Source organism: Pteropus alecto, unplaced genomic scaffold (genome assembly GCF_000325575.1).
Source record: "Pteropus alecto unplaced genomic scaffold, ASM32557v1 scaffold94, whole genome shotgun sequence".
In the NCBI taxonomy this organism is placed as follows: Eukaryota; Metazoa; Chordata; class Mammalia; order Chiroptera; family Pteropodidae; genus Pteropus; species Pteropus alecto.
The window spans coordinates 6,416,867-6,425,255 of NW_006437736.1; the positions used below are offsets into that span (position 1 = coordinate 6,416,867).

General features: G+C 36.8%; 1 pseudogene; it reads left to right on the top strand.

Annotated features, from left to right (window-relative positions):
* The window catches only part of LOC102889577, a 27,845-nt pseudogene extending 20,219 nt beyond the window's left edge, over positions 1 to 7,626 (top strand).
* Positions 7,627 to 8,389: the final 763 nt, after the last annotated feature.

An 8,389-nucleotide genomic window follows, 5' to 3' on the forward strand; every position in this document is an offset into this window, starting at 1 on the left:
ACTGGTGTGAGCAAAAAGTGACCCCTGAAGTTGGACAACTGGTATTAAATGGTGCCAACAGGCAAAAGAGAGTGGCTCTGAGGGAAGAGAAGAAATTTTTTTCCCTTCAATAGAAATGGATTGCAAATATAATTTACTGTCTCTACTGGTGAAAGGGCATCTCTCCCCGTGAATCCACGGGATGCTGAGATGAGCGCCATTTCTTTCCAGAAGGCCATGTCTCCAAATTAACTTGTTCAGATGCTAAGCAGAGAAACAGCCGTGCTGCTAAGAAGAACAATTACTTTCCCTGGGTTGCCTACATGCTGGTTCATTCAGCTCTCTTTATGTTCCAAACCTCGGCTGGCTCTGGAATGATGGTTCAGTACTGTGGGGATTCTGAGTTGTTATTTCAGCCAAACTGGTGAAACAAAAAATAAGAGCCTGGCGAGAGTCTCCTAATGTGCCAGGTTTGTACAGCCTGTCTTTGGGGTCACTCAGGCAGACATTGTATGCATATGTGTGCACATGTGCAGACATTGCATGCATTGTCTACACATGTGCATGCACACCCATGCATGCATGTGTGCACACACACGCACACACAGAGGCACATCCATCTCAACATCAGTGTAGCCTCAGAGTTGTAATTGAAGGTGTCTTTGAATAAAAGGCCATTTAAGCTATGCTTACAGCTTCCCCCTGGCTAGTCTTGCAAAAGTAGGCCCTGCAGGAGGTTTAGACCTGGGTAGTCTTTGCATGGCACAGTCTGGTGAGGCAGCAGCTTGCCCTGGTGGATACTGAGCTCAAGACAGAGGCTGACCGGGATGGTGGGTGGTGGCATGGCCCCTGCACGCCTGCCCCATACTGTTGCTGTCACTGCTCGTGGCCCAAAAGATGCCGCCTCTTTACCGAGGGCTGTTGATGCCAATTCATTCTCGGGGGGAAACAAGACAAAGGCACATGCTGGATCTTCACATTTTAGAATGAGGATAATCAATCTTACTCCGTGTATAGAACGAAGCCAATGTCGGGGAAAGAGCAATAAACCCTACCAGCTGCTTAGGGGCATTAGAAGGCACAGGGGGAGGGCCGCTGGGGGAGTGGAAGAGTTTTTTTTCTTCCCCAAACCTGTGGGAACAGATTCTCTAGTAGATTACTACACAAAGAGAGAACAAGAGGAGAAAGGTTATTGATGTAGAATGAAGTTGAATGATCTGTTTTCTAAAGAAGACAACTTTTTCTGAAAAATCAAACTCAATCTATTTGTTTTTAATAAACAAATAAAGTTGTTGACAAACAAACAGGTCATCTAGATGTACAGGACCCCTCTAACCATCCTGAGTCTGCAAGACCTCACTTATGTGGCCAGGTTAGGTCGTTTGCAAAACAAGATCTTAACTGTGGCCAATATTACCAAGAAAGCATTTTAAAAAATAATTTTTTTTTCTGAGAATTTGGGAAAATGAAATGGTAGCATCATTCATTGTTGTTTTTGATATCTTCCTCCATTTCCAACTTGTTTTTCTAAGAATGCAAATTCCAGAATGTTATCGAAGGGTCCCTGGTAAAATAAATGGCAGCAATACTATGTAAGATCCAGACAAGTAGGTTTCTTTACTGTGTGATCTTTTCAAGCCTTTCTTATGTCGAGGCACATGAGAATGTCCAAGAGAGGGAGGTGATAGCAGTGTTTTAAAAAATATGTTTGACCAGAGGAGGCTCTTCTTGATGAGAACCTTATAGAAACAACGTGGGGCAGAACTTGCTCTGGAACATGCTAGTGGGAAGGCTGTTTCCCTGGAACAACTTTAAAATGACACCTCCCCAAGTTAGTCTTTCCCACGCTTAAATATTTGGAGGTCCTAAGATCTTTCTTCTAGTTTGGGATGTGAGATAAGAAATGAGGACATTCTACAAGACTTGAGGGGGACTTTAAAAGGAATCCCGTGAGTTAAAATCATGCAATGACAAGAGTGAGAAGCCTGCGCCACCATGGGAAGGGACAGTATTCATCACACATTTTGAGTCTGAGATCCAGTGGAGTAGGACAAGTAAAAACTGAGCACTCGGGTGTGCCAGATGTTATGCTCAACATTTCACGCAGGGTATGGATTTTGGTCTCCCAAACAGCTCAGTGAGGATTGTTGCTACCAGTTATTTCTGAAGAAACTAAAGTTCAGCAAATTGTCCCGCGATGTAATTGTTTAATGAGTGGTGGAGCCAGGGTTCAAACCCAGACACTGTGCCCAGAACAAAATGAGGCAATCTGACTTTTAGCCCCCAGGTTACGATGACATATCTGGGTAGCTTCATCCAAGTCATAGTTTACTTGAGTTCCAGAACTCTATTTTCTCACGGACATGGAAATCCTCTGGGCTATCAAGACTAGCTGGGTATGAGTCTGACTGCCTCTGGGAGGATATGGGCTGGTACTCAGTAAAGGTTTGGGGGTACTTAATCATCTAGTGGGTACCCAGCAAACCTTTTTTAGTAAAATTGATTCAGTGATGAATAGGGAAAAGTTTATGGTATAAGTAAAATACAGTTTTATAACATTACAATTTCTAAATTTCCATACCATTTAGCATAGATAGTAATTTTTATGTAAATCACTTATTGACAGGGATTTGAACAAATGACCTCTCTAGTTCAGTTTTTGTTGGAGTGTAACGTTTATGCAGAAAAGTGCCCTTAGAAGCAGACAGCTCAGCGAACTTTTACAATCAGAAGTCATTCCTGTAATCAGCACCCACACTGAGGAAGAAGAACAATTCAGCACTCTACAGACCCTGCCCACTTCATGGTTCTTTCCAGTCACTGCCACTGCCGATCGCCATCCTGACTTATAACGTTAGAGATTAGTTGGAGCTGTTTTTACAGATACATGAATAGAAGCATACATCAGGTAAGTTTTTGTGTCTGAGTTAAACAAGTTATGCGTTTTAACGTCAAAAGAAACTGTGGCCTGGCCTTTGAAATATGCCAACTGATCTGGAAACAATGATTTTTCAGATTTGACCTGCTTAAAAGGCAGTAAACCCTAGTCCTTGAACAAATAGGTAATAAAAATTACGATCATAATAGTACTTAATATAATTATTGATATTAATAATATTCATTAATGATTACTGTATTATCGAACATTAATAATAAATTAGAAAAAATCTATTTTATATTAATGAAAAAATAAACACGAGACATGGAAGACTGCAAAGGTCAACTTTCTTCAAAACAGGCATATATATATATATAAAATTGTGACCCACTAGCGAATAGCCTTAGTAAATTCTTCAGAAATAATGTGCATGAACAATCCGAGCATTCTACTGGGTTCTCTGAGAGAGGAAGAGGCCATCAGACAAGGAGCAGCAGCTTTTATACACTCCCATTGTTTTCCTGCTAAGCCCACCATCCCAGTTCACAAAATCGGCTCATTATTTCTCTTTAACTGTGAGTGATTTGAAGAGCCTTTGTTATTAGTGCCCTCACGGTTCATCTAGAAGGGATAGTCGTGGGCCAAAATCAACATCTGTAACCAAGTTTTACTACAGCTTTACTAGAGGTCCCATGCCATTTAGACATACTTGCCACCTCTCCTCCCAAACTCACCCAGTCAAACGTGGTTCTGTATTTGCAAAGTCCTGTATTATATCTAACGATTACCTAATGTTTTATTGAATAGATGGCAGTGCCAGGGTTTACTTAATTGTTATCTTTTTGTCAAATATGTATCTTCTCTCTTTCACCATTATAAATAATGCCTTAATATACAATTTTGGTCATAGGCTTTTTCTTGTAACTTATATTATTTCTTTGGTTTATATTCCCAGAAGAAGAATTACTACCTTAAAGAATAAAAATAACTTTTAGATACCTGCTATGTAGATATCTAAGTGGGGCTTCCCAAGTGGGGCTAAATCAATTTGTATCCTCACTCACAAATCAGCACGCTTTCATAGCACCCTTATTAGTATTCACTATTCCCTTAAAAAAACTTTCTAATTTGATAAGTAACAATGATATTTCTTCACTTAATTTGCATTTGTCTGACTATTAATTAGGCTGAAACTTTTTTTCATATTTTTTGTATTTCTGCAAGTAACTTTTGATAGAATTTAAAACTAGAGATCCTGTCACCCAGTGTGAATGAGCTTCCTCCTTTTGCTGAAAACATCCCTCCAGGCTGATTATGATTAGTGTAGATACCTGGACAGCCTGCAAGGTGTTGCTTTTTTTGTTTGCTAATTTTTTAATTTTACTTTTTATCGAAGTAAAATATTCTTACCGAAAAATGCATATATAATTGCATAGCTTGATGAGTTTTTACAAACTTAGCCCATCTGAGTAATCAGCACCTCCATTAAGAAATAGAACATTACATACCAACCTTTCAAAGACCTCTCCCTAAGCTTCACGCCTCATTCCAGTCACTTCTTCCCACAAGGGTAGTCACCATCTTGACATCTGTCAGCATCAACTAATTTTGCCTATTTTGTACTTTTCATGTAAATAAGAATCAGGTAGCCTGACCTCATGTATCTGGCTTCTTTTATCAACATTATATTTTTCTGAGATTCATCCACATTTTTTGTGTGTCCTCACAGATTATTCATTCTCACCATTGTGTAGTATTTCGTTGTGTGAATGTACCACAATTTACTTACAACTGTTGATGGAGATTTGAGAATTTCCATTTTTTTACCATTATACATAGTGATACTGTGAAATATTTTAGCGCTTGTTTTTTGGTGGACATATGTTTTAATTTCTATTAGGCATACACTTGGGAGTGGAAATGCTGGGTCATGGAATATGCATGTATTCAGATATTATAAATACTCCCAAACAGTTTTCCAAAATGGTTGTACCAATTTACACTCCTGCCATTAGTACACAAGAGTTTCAGTTGCTCCATATCCTTGTCCATATCCTTGTCTTTTGTCTTTTTTCATTTTAATCATTCTAATGGGTATGTCATAGTTTTAATTTGAATTTCTCTGATGACAAGCAAATTTAAGTATCTTTTCATAAGTTTATTGGCCATTCGAGTATACTCGTTTGTGAAGTATTTGTTCAAGTGTTTTAATTATTTTTCTATTAGGAAGTATTTCTTTTTCTTATTGATTTGTGGATTTTTAAAATCTATTCAGGATATGAGTTCTCTGTCGGATATATGCATTGAAAATATCTTCTCTGCAGAGTTTTTTAAAACTCTTATTTGTATTTTTTGAGGAACATAAATTTTTAGTTATAGTAAAGTTGAATTTAACAAATGTTTTCCTTTTATAGTTTTGCCTTATATTTTTTAAAAAAACTTTGCTACACCCAAATCAGGAAGATGTCCTCCTGCGATCAGTTTTTCTTTAAATGCTTTATTGTTTTCTTCTTCATAATTAAATCTACAATTCATCTACAATCTAATTTTGTATACAGTGTAAAGTAGGAGTTAAAATACATTTTTCTATTGTGATATTAAACTGACACTGTACTATTTATTGAGAAATTTATCCCCCCTTCCCTCGCTGATGTGCCACAATTACCTTTTCATGACTCTTTTAGGACCATTGCCTCTGCATATGAATTTTAAAACAACTTGTTTATTGTTTTGCTTTGTTTTTATTTTTGTTTCTTGGCTTTATTGAGATATAATTGACAAAAATTATATATAGGGACTACAATATGATGATTTAATATATGTATGCATCATGAAATGATTATTACGATCAAGTTAATTAAACCTTCCATTGCCTCACATAGTTACCATTTCTTGGCATATGGTTGAAAACACTTAAGATTTACTCTCAGCAACTTTTTAATATAGAATACGGTATTAACTATACTCACTATGCTGTACATTTAGATCCCCAGAATTAATTCACCTTATAACTGAAACTTTGTACCCTTTGACCGACATCTCCCCATTTCTCCCAATCCCCAGCCCCTGGTAACCACTATTGAACTCTCTGGTTCTGTGAACTAAACTTCTTTAAATTCTACATTTAAATTCCAAGTGAGATCTTAGAGTATTTGTCTTTCTCTGTCTGGTTTATTTCACTTAGTATAATGTCCTCTAGATTCATCCAGATTGTCATAAATGCAGGATCTTCTTCTCTTTGTGGCTGAATAATATTCCATTATATATCTCATTTTCTGTGTCCATTTGTCTGTCAATTAAAACTTAGCTTGTTTCCATATCTTGGCTATTGTGGATTATGCTTCAATAGACATGGGATACTTCAATATCTTTGAGATACTGATTTCATTCCCTTTGGATATGTACCCAAAAGTAGGATTGCTGGATCCAATCGTAGTTCTATTTTTAATTTCTTGAGGAACTTTCATACGGTTTTCTATAATGTTATAAAATTTTCTCTAATACCAATGTAAATTTCCACCAATAGTAAACAAAGGTTCCCTTTTCTCCACATCCTTGTCAACACTTCTTATCTCTTATGTTTTTGATAATAGCCACCTAAAAGGTATGAGGTGATTGTGGTTTTGACTTGCATTTCCCTAATGATTAGTTATGTCGGACATCTTTTCACATACGTGTTGGCCATTCATAAGTCTTTTTTTTTTGAAAAATGTCTACTCAGACCTTTTACTAATTCTTTAATCGAAATATTTGTTTTTTTTTTTTGTTTTGCTCTTTGCTATTAACTTGTATGTGTTCTTATACACTTTGGAATTAACCCCTCATCGCATATATGTCTACAATTATTTTCTGCCATTCTATAGGTTGCCTTTGTATTTTGTTGATTGTTTTCTTTGCTAAAGCCATCCAAATTGGAAAGAAAGAAATTAAATTTCCTCAGTTTGTAGATGACAGTACTTTGTATATTATTAGACAAAACCCTAAATTTAATAGGGCAATATAAAACCCTAAATATTCCACCAAAAATATGTTAGAATTAATAAATGATTTCAATGAAGTTGTAGGATACAAAATCAATATACAAAATAAGTTGTGCTTTAATACACTAACAATGAACCCTCTGAAAAAGAAATTATGGCTTTCTTTTCGCCATTGTAACAGCAGCCATGAGCACGCTTAGGCTACAGAGAAGCTTGCCTCCAGTGTTCTGAGCTGTGGCAAAAAGAAGGTCTGATTGGACCCCAGTGATACCAATTGGACCCCAATGATAGAAATTGCCAAGGCCAACTCTCATCAGCAGATTTGGAAGCTAGTCAAAGATGGGCTGATCATCTAGAAGCCTGTGACTGTCCATTCCCAAGCTTGATGTGGGAAAAACATCTTGGCCTGCAGGAAGGGCAAGCATATGAGCATAGGTAAGCAAAAGAGTACTGCCAATGCTTGAATGCCCAAGAAGGTAACCTGGATGAGGAGGATGAGAATTCTTCGTCAACTGCTCAGAAGATACCGTGAATCTCAGAAGACTGACTGCCACATGTATCCCAGCCTGTCCCTGAAAAAGAAGGGTAACGTGTTCAAAAACAAGTGGATTCTCATGGAACACATCCACAATCTGAAGGCAGACAAGGCTCACAAGAAAATTCTGGTTGACTAGGCTGAGGCCCGTAGGTCTAAGACCAAGGAAGCATGTAAGTGCTGTAAAGAGTGGCTCCAGGACAAGAAGAAGGAAATTATTGAGATTGTCCAGGGAATAAGAGACTAAGAAATAAAGCACCACTTCTCTTACCTGTACATACTGGCCTTGGTGATTATATAGATCAATCATTCAATAGAAGAGCCTTCATCTGCCAAAATAGGAAAAAGAAATTAAGAAACATTCTCATTTACAATAGTATCAAAAAGAATAAAATACTTATGAATAAATTTAACCAAGGACGTGAAAGATCTGTACGCTGAAAACTATAAGACATTGATGAAACAAATTTAAGGAGACACAAATAAATGGAAAGGTAGCCTGTGTTCATGGATTAAAAGAATTAGTATTGTTAAAATGTTCATCTTACCCAAAATTATCTACAGATTCAGTGCAATCTCTATCAAAATTTCAATAGCACTTTTTAAAGGAATAGAAAAAACAATCTTAACCTTCATAAAGAACCACAAAAGGCCGTAAACATCCTAAAGTACTCAAGAAAAAAGAACAAAGCTGGAGGCATCACACATCCCAATTTCAAACTATATTACAAAGCTATGGTAATCAAAACAATATGGTAGTGGCGTAAAAACAGACACATAGACCAATAGATCAGAATAGAAAACTCAGAAATAATCCTATGCATATGTGGTCAACTAATCTTTAACAAAGTTGTAAAGGATACACGATGGAGAAAGGATAGTCTAATAAATGGTGTTGGGAAAAGTGGATTTCCATATGCAAAAGAATAAAATTAGACCTATATCTTACACCATTAAAAAAAATCAACTTGAAATAAATCAAAGACTTAATTGTAACACCTGAAACTGTAAAACTCT